Source organism: Amblyomma maculatum, chromosome 2 (assembly GCF_055883805.1).
Source record: "Amblyomma maculatum isolate TAMU_Amacu chromosome 2, ASM5588380v1, whole genome shotgun sequence".
Taxonomy (NCBI): Eukaryota; Metazoa; Arthropoda; class Arachnida; order Ixodida; family Ixodidae; genus Amblyomma; species Amblyomma maculatum.
In genome coordinates this window covers 201,171,746-201,182,072 of record NC_139345.1, presented here as the reverse complement: position 1 = coordinate 201,182,072, position 10,327 = coordinate 201,171,746, and the positions used below count along the sequence as shown (strand labels likewise).

At 48.3% G+C, this 10,327-nt stretch overlaps 1 pseudogene; it reads right to left on the bottom strand.

Annotated features, from left to right (window-relative positions):
* Positions 1-4,406: 4,406 nt before the first annotated feature.
* LOC146200932 (alcohol dehydrogenase class-3 chain H-like) overlaps positions 4,407-10,327 on the bottom strand; it is a 136,912-nt pseudogene continuing 130,991 nt past the window's right edge.

The window sequence follows — 10,327 nt, the reverse complement described above, 5'->3', positions numbered from 1 at the left end:
AGCGCTAAGTGCTGACATGGTCACACTTGACATGACAGTATATACTAATCTGTGTGGCCAAATTGTGCCAATATCCTTAAAATAAAAGGCTTCTACCACGCCGACGCCTCCCTCAAAGCGCAGCCGGGCGCAGCTCTCCGCTCGCGGCTGTCCCCGAACGGTGGCGCCGCGGCGGTGGCGACGAGAAGTAGGCGCCTCCCGCCGGTTTCGGGCGGCGTAGCAGGCCGCACCTAGTGCGCTTCCATCGAGCGGCCGTGCAAGGAGACACAATCTCCCCAGTACTATTCACAGCTTGCTTAGAGGAAGTATTCAGAGACGTGGAATGGGAGCAGTTAGGGATAAGGGTAGATGGAGAATACCTCAGTAATCTGCGATTTGCTGATGACATTGCCTTGCTAAGCAACTCAGGGGATGAAGTGCAAATAATGATTGATGACCTAGACAGGAAAAGTAGAAAGGTAGGATTGAAAATCAATATGCAGAAGACTAAGGTAATGTTCAACAGTCTCGGGAAGGAACATCAGCTTGCATTAGGTAGCGAAGTACTGGAAGTCGTAAGCGAATATGTCTACTTAGGACAGGTAGTAACCGCAGATCCGGACCACGAAAAGGAAATAACAAGAGGAATAAGATTGGGATGGAGCGCATTTCGCAAGCACTCGCAGATTATGACTAGCAGCTTACCGGTATCGCTCAAGAGGAAAGTATACAACAGCTGTATCTTACCTGTACTCACCTATGGGGCTGAAACGTGGAAGCTAACCAAGAGGGATCTACTTAAGTTGAGGACAACTCAGAGGGCTATGAACGAAAAATGGTAGGGGTAACATTAAGAGATAGGAAGCGTGCAGAGTGGGTCAAAGAAATAACTCTAGTTACCGACATTCTAGCGGAAATAAGAAGAAATGGACATGGGCAGGACATGTAGTGGGAAGAGGGGATAACCGATGGTCGCTTAGGGTAACAAACTGTATTCCAAGGGAAGGAAAGCATAGCAGGGGGCGGCAGAAAGTTAGGTGGGCGGATGAGGTCAAGAAGTTCGCAGGGGTCAAGTGGATACAGCTAGCACAGAACCGGGTTAAGTGGAGAAATATGGGAAAGGCCTTTGCCCTGCAGTGGGTATAGTCAGGCTGATGATGATGATGATGATGTACAGTTTAGTGCGATAGAATTGAGAATTGCCGCTGCTGGGGTGCACAATGCTCGGCCTACAACGTGGCGCCGGGTCCTCATGGTCCTTCTAAACAAACCTGCCGGCGCTTCCTGCCTAATGATTCGAGAAACGCCATCAGCCTTCACACAGCAAGCTATCTGCTGACATCCGGAATTGTAACTGCGTCATCTATTCCCTTTTCGGACGGTTAGCTAAATAGGAGGAGGACAAACAACTTTTATGAGACTCGGTATTAAGCGTCGAGAATGTCCTGGGCCAGGGTCATTAGGTCCAACTGGTCTGTCAGCTGGTCCGAGGCTAGTCAAGCCCGCCACGTAGGGGAGAATGGTGTGGACAAATGAGGAGACTGAATTGCAACGCGGCAGAATAAACACAGTGTTACATAGCCTAGGTTTAGGACAATTCGGACATGTGGGAAAGTGTCTCACGCGGTAGATAAAATATTGGCAGCAATATATTTTATATCTAAATGATGGCTAAAACACCTTTTGTGCTCTTAGAAATATTTTCTATGGACACGGAAACTTTCACTACTTTACAACCATAAAATAGTGCACGAAAAAATGGTGAGTGTGTAGGGTTTGAACCCAGTTAAACGAGCGAAAGCTTTGTTAAAATGGTTTCGCATGGTTAAAGGTCCACGGAAACGGCCCCCAAGAAACCACTGATAAACGTGTTCAGTGTGTAGAACACATCCTTTTGAGCATTAACGCAAAGTATAACTCCTTGGAACAAAGCCAGTGATTTATTATTAATTTTTAAAAACAGTGTTTTTTGAAATTCGCGGGCAGAGAGAATGTCGCTTGGCGGTGTCGCATGGAACTATTTCCTAGTCCCGTGACGTCACGGGTCGGTTGACTGGCAAGGCTTGCTAGAAGCTGCCATTCGCTGCGGTCACTGCAACCATGACGTCACGGACACACTTCCGGTAGCTGCGAAAGTCGTCTGCTCGTGTGCTGCTCGAACTCTGTGCGCGCTGTTACACAGCTCGCCGCCCTTATCGGTTAGGTGGCCATTGCCCATTAAGTGCAACAGCCGAAGCGACGCAGGGATCGGCAGAACGAAGCTGCATTTACAAATATCTTATTTATATAACGTGGTTTGAGGAGTATCGGAGTGTCGTCCGACGAGGCGTCAACAGCACGGTCAAGCACCGCACGATGGCAGCACCTCCTCTACCGCCGTAAAGTAAACACCGCCGCTGTGGCTCCTCCTCCCGCATACTGTTCGCGAACGACACGGCGGATCGTTAGCACGGATGTCCGAAATAAAGCGTGCTAAAATTTGTTGGCGTCTAGAATACTGAGCCGAATATCAAGTATGAAGCCCTCGTGAGGATCGCTGACCAGCAGCAAATTGCTGGTAAGAGCGATAGCCGTGATACAAATTAGTTTCTGCTCAAGCCAGCTGCCGCTGGTGTATTTCGGCTGATCCGATCTGCTCGTACTAGCTCTGCGATTAATACGTCGGCAGAGTTAATCCTATAATTATTTTACTATGGCAGGATAGGAATCACTATAAGGCAGTTTCATAAGTAGACGATTTACGACAGCGTTGATCATGTTCCAAAGTGTCGACCGCCGCGGCTTCGAAGCGAAATAATGTAGGCCTAGCGACGACTAGGGACGGTCACGCACGGCGCCGGCGTTCGCCGCGCTCGCACGTTCCACCCCCGCGGTAATTGTGTAACGTACATCAGGCTGCTCGCGGCATCCCGTGCTGCAAGCGTTGCAAACTCATGTACTTTCATAGCTAAGGCCGCGTACTTTTTGACGTTCTGCTCAGCAACAAGCCGTTCAAACGATACTGTAGGCAAGATAAGGCTTCAGTACGCAGTCGCTGCGCTGTCAGCCGTAATCGAAGACGTCGGGCGGCGCCATAATCTATACATCGATCTTTAAACGTGATGCAGTGGGCAAATGAATAACTTTGTGAAGCAGACCCGCTCGTAGGTTTCGCGCACTCGGGCGCCGTCGAGTAGCTTCCGTCAACAGACGCCGTCATAACCTCGGTTAACGCCGCAAACCGAGGTCGTCAAGCTCGGTTTGCGGTCCGCCGTGTAACATAGGATAACCACGGGTTCGCGGTTACACTAACCGTCGCTGCGCGAACTGACGAACTCCTCAGGCGTGTGCGAGCGAGGACGGGTTGGCGCGAGTACGCCAGCGAGCGAGCGCGCGGCAACCGGAAGTTCGTCGAAGTGACGTATGTCTGGGCGGAGCTTTGAACTTGCTTGTATTCTTTGTTTTTTTTTATGGCTCCCTTCGGCGTACGGGTTGAGAGGGAAAATTGGAAGGGTCATTTTTAATCGCCGATATCTCTGGTGTTGCAGAAGCTAGATCGAAAATTTTTGCGGGAGAATGATGGGTGGTTCAATAACTATCAGTGTTATGGCGTTGTTTACCCTTCTTTGTGACCCCTTTCAGGAAATCTTTAAGCAAGGTTGTACACGGCTTGACGGTTTGAATTAGGGAGACGCTGTGGTTTCGGTATAAGAGTAGACCATTATCGCTTTTAAAACGACTTTTTCCTTCCGGGATCGTTCTATTTATATTAGTTTTTGGCGAGTTGGCAGGCGCCAGATCTGCATCGTTTTCGGTGGACACATACAGTTGAATAGGGCAATATCATTCGCATTCAGTGAGGTGAAATCAAAGGTTGCCCACAGAGTAGCAGAGTTTAGGCACTAAAAGTAAAATTAGAGCTCGAATCACTAAAATATCTGCCCAATGGTTGCTACACAAATAGGAAATACAAAAGGCAAAAGGGTACTTGACGATTCTTTAAGCACGGGAATCAACTCGCTCGCGTTTGAGACCCACCTTTTTGATGATTTGTCAAGAGCAGAAAAATTACAAATATTACAGTATCGAGTAGCTAACACTCCAGGTATTAAAAGCAGATGAAAATTGCTTTTTCTTTGCATAAACTCATTCCAAGTTTTCCGCTCTTGCGATTGCGTTTTTTTATATTATGGGTCCACTCTTTCAATGCGGGCAAGTAAAGTATATTTCGGCGGAAAGTTGCCGAGTAACGTTCATGAACGGCGGTCCATGCTAGTTCGCACCGCGCTTTTTCGGTAACATCAATCCGGATTCAGCTCTAGTCTTAGGTCAGTTTTTCTCAAGGCCCGTAAAGATGCATCTAGGACTGTATCCCATTCGCTATGCTTCCTTTTTTCTCATTTTCCTCCAGGCCGATGTGTGCGCTTACTGCGCTATTTAAATTGGGTTCACGGTTGACAGCGGCGGAAGTCGTTGAAGGAGACTCACGAGCGGCCGCTGCGGCGCATCCCGAATGCTTCGTTGATCTTGGCCAGCGGCAGGCGGTGCGTGATGAGGGCGTCCAGCTTGATGGCCTTCTTCAGGTACAGCTCGACCAGCTGAGGGACCTGATCCACGCTCTTCCAACCTATCGCAGTAAACACCCTTTAAGGCGGCCTCGTTTTGGGCTACCACAGACTGATTACTCAAGAAAAAAATATACGGTGGTTCGTTCCTCGTTGCTCTTCAATTTCCAAAAGCGGTAAATAATCAAGGGAAGGTATTATCACTTCGTAGGGTATTTCCGTTCGAAGAAGCTGGAATTCTCCAGTGAAGTCTCAGTTGTGGTCATTTACGCTATAAAAAGCACATGTCGGCACTATTAGATATTTAATATTGTTTTGTTGTTTTCGCCTAAGTGTTTCCTAAGCCCTATACTTGCTTGCCTGTCATCGCTTGTTTTTATTTCGATCATTGGTCTCACCTCGTATTGGTGCGCATGAGTAATATGTCTCACTCCCTGTATGCCATTCTAGAAACACTGCCTCTAGTTTCACATTGTTGACGTCGTGTTGAAAACAACCTGTAACTTTGCATCCTATAATAACTGATGAACATGAAATAAAACACTCTGAAGTGATGCCGACGGGAGGGAAGGGACTGTCCTTAAGCGTCCTGCTGCCCACGTACCTCCGAAGGTGCATCCGCGCCAACAGCGGCCCTGCTCGAGTGTAGTTGGCGGCGCTAACACCGCGCTCGTGGAGGCACCCAGCACCACGCACTCGCCCCATCCATCATGGCTGCAGTCCAGAGCGTCCCTCTGTACAGATCATGCGGTGCGTGGAAAAAGCTTATTACTACTTAGTATTGAGATGGCAAGCATTTGGCGAGTACCCACAAATCATGTTTAGCGCCTTATCGGATCCACGAGGGAAGTATATAACCGCTACATTTTACAGCGGAGTATTTACCCCTTGGGCAGGAACGTGGAAATTACCGAGATGGGTTCTCCTTAAGTTGCGGACAACGCAGATGATTATGGAACGGAAAGTGGTACGGGGGACGTTAACAAAGAAAAGCATGCCAAATAGGTCGGGGAGCATTCTAACCGAGATCACAAAGAAGACTGGACATGGGCAGGATATGAAAGGCGAAGGGAGGATAACTGATGGTAACGAATTGGACTCGAAGCGAAGGCAAGCGTATAAACTGTGTGGGGGGCGGTTGAGGTTAGGAAGTTTAGAGGACCGGGTTAAACTGATGCAGCTAGCACAGACATGGGCTAATTGGAGGAATATGTGAGAGGCGTTTGTCCTGTAGGGGTATATTGAAAGTGATGATAATGGGGATGACTAGTAGTGATCGATTAATTCCCGCGAAAATGAACACTTTGCGAATTCTTTCGAGACAATTGCATCAATGTCATGCAGAAATGCTTTACGGTTCCCCTTAAAGTATCTCCGCTTGGCGTTCATGTCATGCGGTGGCTGGACTGAAGGGTCCACTTTGAAACTGTTTTACCAATTTCGTCAGTTTTCAAAGATGGCTTAATTTTCCTCTAATAAGAATATTGCGACGCCACGTAGCGGCCTATTTAAGAATAAAAAAATTAGATGCTTGAAGACGGACTGGCTTTGAGCTGTTCGCGACTAGCCTTCGTTCGTCGAACGTTCTTCTGTATTAAAACCATTTCATCTGCTTTATTTTGTGCTAGACACTGGGTAAATACGCCCTGGATTCGCCAGTACTTCGTATCAGCTGCCTTGTAGCAGGTTTTTCACCTTTATCTCCTCAAGAGTACCTTCCAATGGCTACCACCCAAGCGACGCAGACTCAGGAATAGCGAGCTGAAGAGACGACGACCTTGCCCCATCAGCGAGAGCCGCGTACGCTCCACGGTGAGCCCGAAGATGACACTGAAAAATGGCTGCGACATTACGAAAGATGCAGCAACTAAACCACTGGAACTCTACCGGACGTCTCTACAACATTTGTTTCATTTCTTGCTGGCACGGCTCTGACTTGGTTCGACAACCAAGAAGAAATCCTCACGACCTAGAACCGGTTTGTTGAAGACATTACTGTCTTTTGGAGATACTCTTATGAAGAAAGAACGCGCTGAGCATCAGTTTTCCCAGAGAGTCTATATGGCCGGTCAGACATGCACACGATACATTGAGCATATATTGAAACATTGTCGCATTGTCAACCGGCAAATGTTAGAAGAAGACAAAGTATACGGCACCTTCTCAACGGGATTGCTGAAGACGTGTACGAATTCCTTATTTCGCGGGACACACTTGCCTTAGTAGCAGATGTCATCAATCAGTGCTGTGCATTTGAGGCGTAAAGGCACTTCAGATAGCACCCAAATTTAGCCGCCTTTCCAATGTGACAACCATATTCAGCACGGACATTCCGTAGACTGAAGACATCGCTTCTGTGGTCAGCGGGATTGTAGGTGAGGAATGGGATATTCAGCGGCAACCTACCAATTTGGGTTTATCTTACCGACAGGCATCGATGTCCGTGCCACCATGGGAACAGCGCACACCATTGACTGCAGCAAATAACAATGAACCATCTTGCAACTACGGCATTGAGCGGACCAAGCAATCAACATCGCACCCTTCTTTCGAGCAGCTTCCATCCCATCCGGATGAAGTGCTTCATGGTGCGCCTCGTCGCTCGTCTGTCTCCTCGTCTCGACCCCAAGTGAGTCTGCGGCGAGCTACTAGCGCCACCAGCTACCGATATATTACGGCTATGGGGGCAGCCGACACACCTCCCTCTTTTGCCCGCGTCGCCATATTTCTCAACCCCCTGTAAAACGAGTACCGAACCTAAGGAATGACGCCCAGTTGCAGCAGCCACCCGCTACTTTCTATCGGCCTCCTTCTTCTAGACGCGGCGCCTAGAATAATTCCCCTCTGTCCGATCGCAGCATCACTCCCCCGCCGCAGCCACAAGGCCGTTCGCCATCCCCACGTCGCCGCTTCGTTTCTCCACCGCTGGGAAACCAGGTGGTGCGACCGATGGAGGTAAGGTCGCCGGACGGTCAATTTCACGCATACCTCTGCCTACCATAATGATAAAAAAACAAAATGTCATCCAGTGCGCGTAGAAAATCTTAACACGGATGCTGTGGTTGTCACTAGTGCCGCTGAGTCAGTTATAAGCTTTTCATTTAGGAACCACCTTCGACAGCAAGTTATGTTTGTGTGGGGAAAAACAGTGCGTTTTGTGGATGGGGGGGGGGGTGAAACTTTAGTTCCGGTTGGTCTGTGCTCGGCTTCAGTTGTGCTTGGTCACGGGCGCTACAGAACAGAAATCATTGTATTGTGACTTGCCATGCAAGACGTGACCTTGGGTGCTGAATTCTTGCGCGAGTGCGGTGCGACTCTGGACTTAGCGCCGGTGAAATTTGTTTGAAACCGAACAATTTCTTAGCATTAGTAGGTAACATGTCACAGAATCGTGAAAGAGCTCTCTCCTTGAAGGAAGATGTGCTGCTGCCTGCTATGACGGCAACATTATCCGAACATTTCGTGGGTAAATACTGAATAGTCATCGAGCCTGATGTCTTGAACGGAGCGAAAGCAAATGTTTTTGTGCCACAGGCCGTCATGGACGCAGTGGATGGTCGCGCATACATCTGGACTTTGAACGTGTGAGCAGAGCCTGTTCGTCTTACTTACGATTTTGTACTCGCGAGATTTGAGAACCATGCGGGCCACACGGTTGGAAATATTTCTTAATGCAGAGGAGCCGCGAAAAGAAAGCCGGAATATTATGCTGAGCTTGAGCGCATGATCAACAAATCGCTCCTATCGAATGACCGTCGTACGCTGAAAGACATTTTGACGAATCATGCCGAAGTGTTCGACTTTGCCTCTAACGGATCAGGTAGCCATTTCGCAGTCTGTCGACTGCAGCATAAAATTAACACAGGAAACACACCCCCTATTTGTCGAAAATCTTAGAGAGTCTTCTCGGCGGAGCGCAAGATATTTCAAGAACAGGTGGACGAAATGATGCATAAAGGAGTCATTTTAAAATCTTCCCGTCCATGCGCCGCGCCTGTGATCCTGGTGTGAACAAAGACAATTCTGGGCGATTCTGCGTAGACTACCGTCGTTTGAATGTGGCCACAAAGAAAGACGTATACCCGTTACCTCGTATTGATGACACAGCCAATTGTTTGCTTTCGGAGTCATATTTCTTCTCTGTTGATGTACGGTCTAGCTATTCGAAAATTCCTCTGCATCCATCCAACCGTGAGAAGACTGTTTTCGCAACACCTGATGGTTTGTACGAATTTAACGCGATGGCGTTCGGAATATACAATGCTCCCGCGACGTTCGAGTGATTCATGGACACTATCCTCCGAGGTCTAAATTGGAAAATATGCATGTGTTACTTGATGTCATTTTTTAGGCAAGACCTTCCAATGGCACAATGATAGGCTCCATATTGTTCTTGAGTGTATCGGCAAAGCGGGACTAATTTTGAACTCAAAGAAGTAACATGTTGGAGACCGGCAAACTAGTTCTTGGCTTCCTCGTCAACAAGGATGGTAACAGGCCAGATCCGAAGATCGCTGCAATACGAGATTTAGAAACGCCATGCACCCTGAAAAGCCTTCGGAGCTTTTTCGGACTTTCTCGTCGCTTCATCGCTGGGTTTGCCCCAAAATCGCCCACCCCCTCATTTCTACCCTTCATAAGGATTCGTAATGTTTGTGGACCCCCCGAGTGCGAATCCTCTTTCAATCTATTCAAGTCTTCTTTAACCTCAGCACCACTTTTGCGCCACTTCACCCCTTCAGCTCTGACAGAGATTCACACTGATGCCAGTGGCATCGGTCTTGGGGCGTTGTTTGTACAGCTTCACAGTAGGGCTAAGTACAATGTTGCCTACGCTAGCCGACGTTAACAAAATGTGAGCGTGGCTACACAGTCGACGAACTGGAGTTCCTCGCAGTTGTGTTCGGTGTGCACAAGTTCCGACCGTACCTATATAGAAGCCAGTTCATTATCATGACCGACCATCATATTCTACGCTGGCTTATCGACTTCGCCATCCATATCGTCGTTCGGCTCTCTGGGCATTACGCGCACAAAAGTGGGCGGCATCACAGTGATGCAGACTGCTTGTCACACCACCCATATTGCCGACTCCAGCCAACGATGAAGACGGTTTTGAACGGTGCTTGGCCTTATTTGCGGCTTTGCGCCAACATTTACCAGTACGGAGACTTAAGCGAGAGCAACGCAGAGACCTCTCACTGCAGCCTCTGATAGAAGAGGCAGAAGGAAAACCAGATTCAATGCCATTTACTATCAAATATGGTATTTTGTTGAAGAAGAACTATTCAGTCGACGGTGGTTCCCTGCTTTTGGTCGTCCCGAATAGTCTCCGCGCGCAAGTTTTGCACGCTATGCACGCTGACATCACGTCCGAGCATTTATGCTTCTCTCGTGCCCTGCCCAGAATTCGACAACGTTTTTATTGGCCACAAGTATATAAGACGACCGAGCAGCACGTTGAAACATGAGAACAATGCCAACCACTTAAGGCATGCACAACAATGCCAGCCGGTTTATTGTAGTTCAAACTATCTACTTCACCCTTTGAAAAGGTTGGAATCGACCTGCTTGGTCCTTTGGCAAAGACTTTAGAGGGCCGCCGCTAGGTTGTTGTCTGTATAGACTATCTGAACAAATACGGGGAGACGGCTGCTCTAGTTGCTGCGAAGGCTGCTGATATTTCGTCGTTCATTTTATACAATGTTATTCTTCGCCATGGCGTGCATTGTGTTATATAAATGACATTTGACGGCAATTTACTGCTCGTGGAAGAAATGCTCCGGCTTTGTGGATCAGACTAC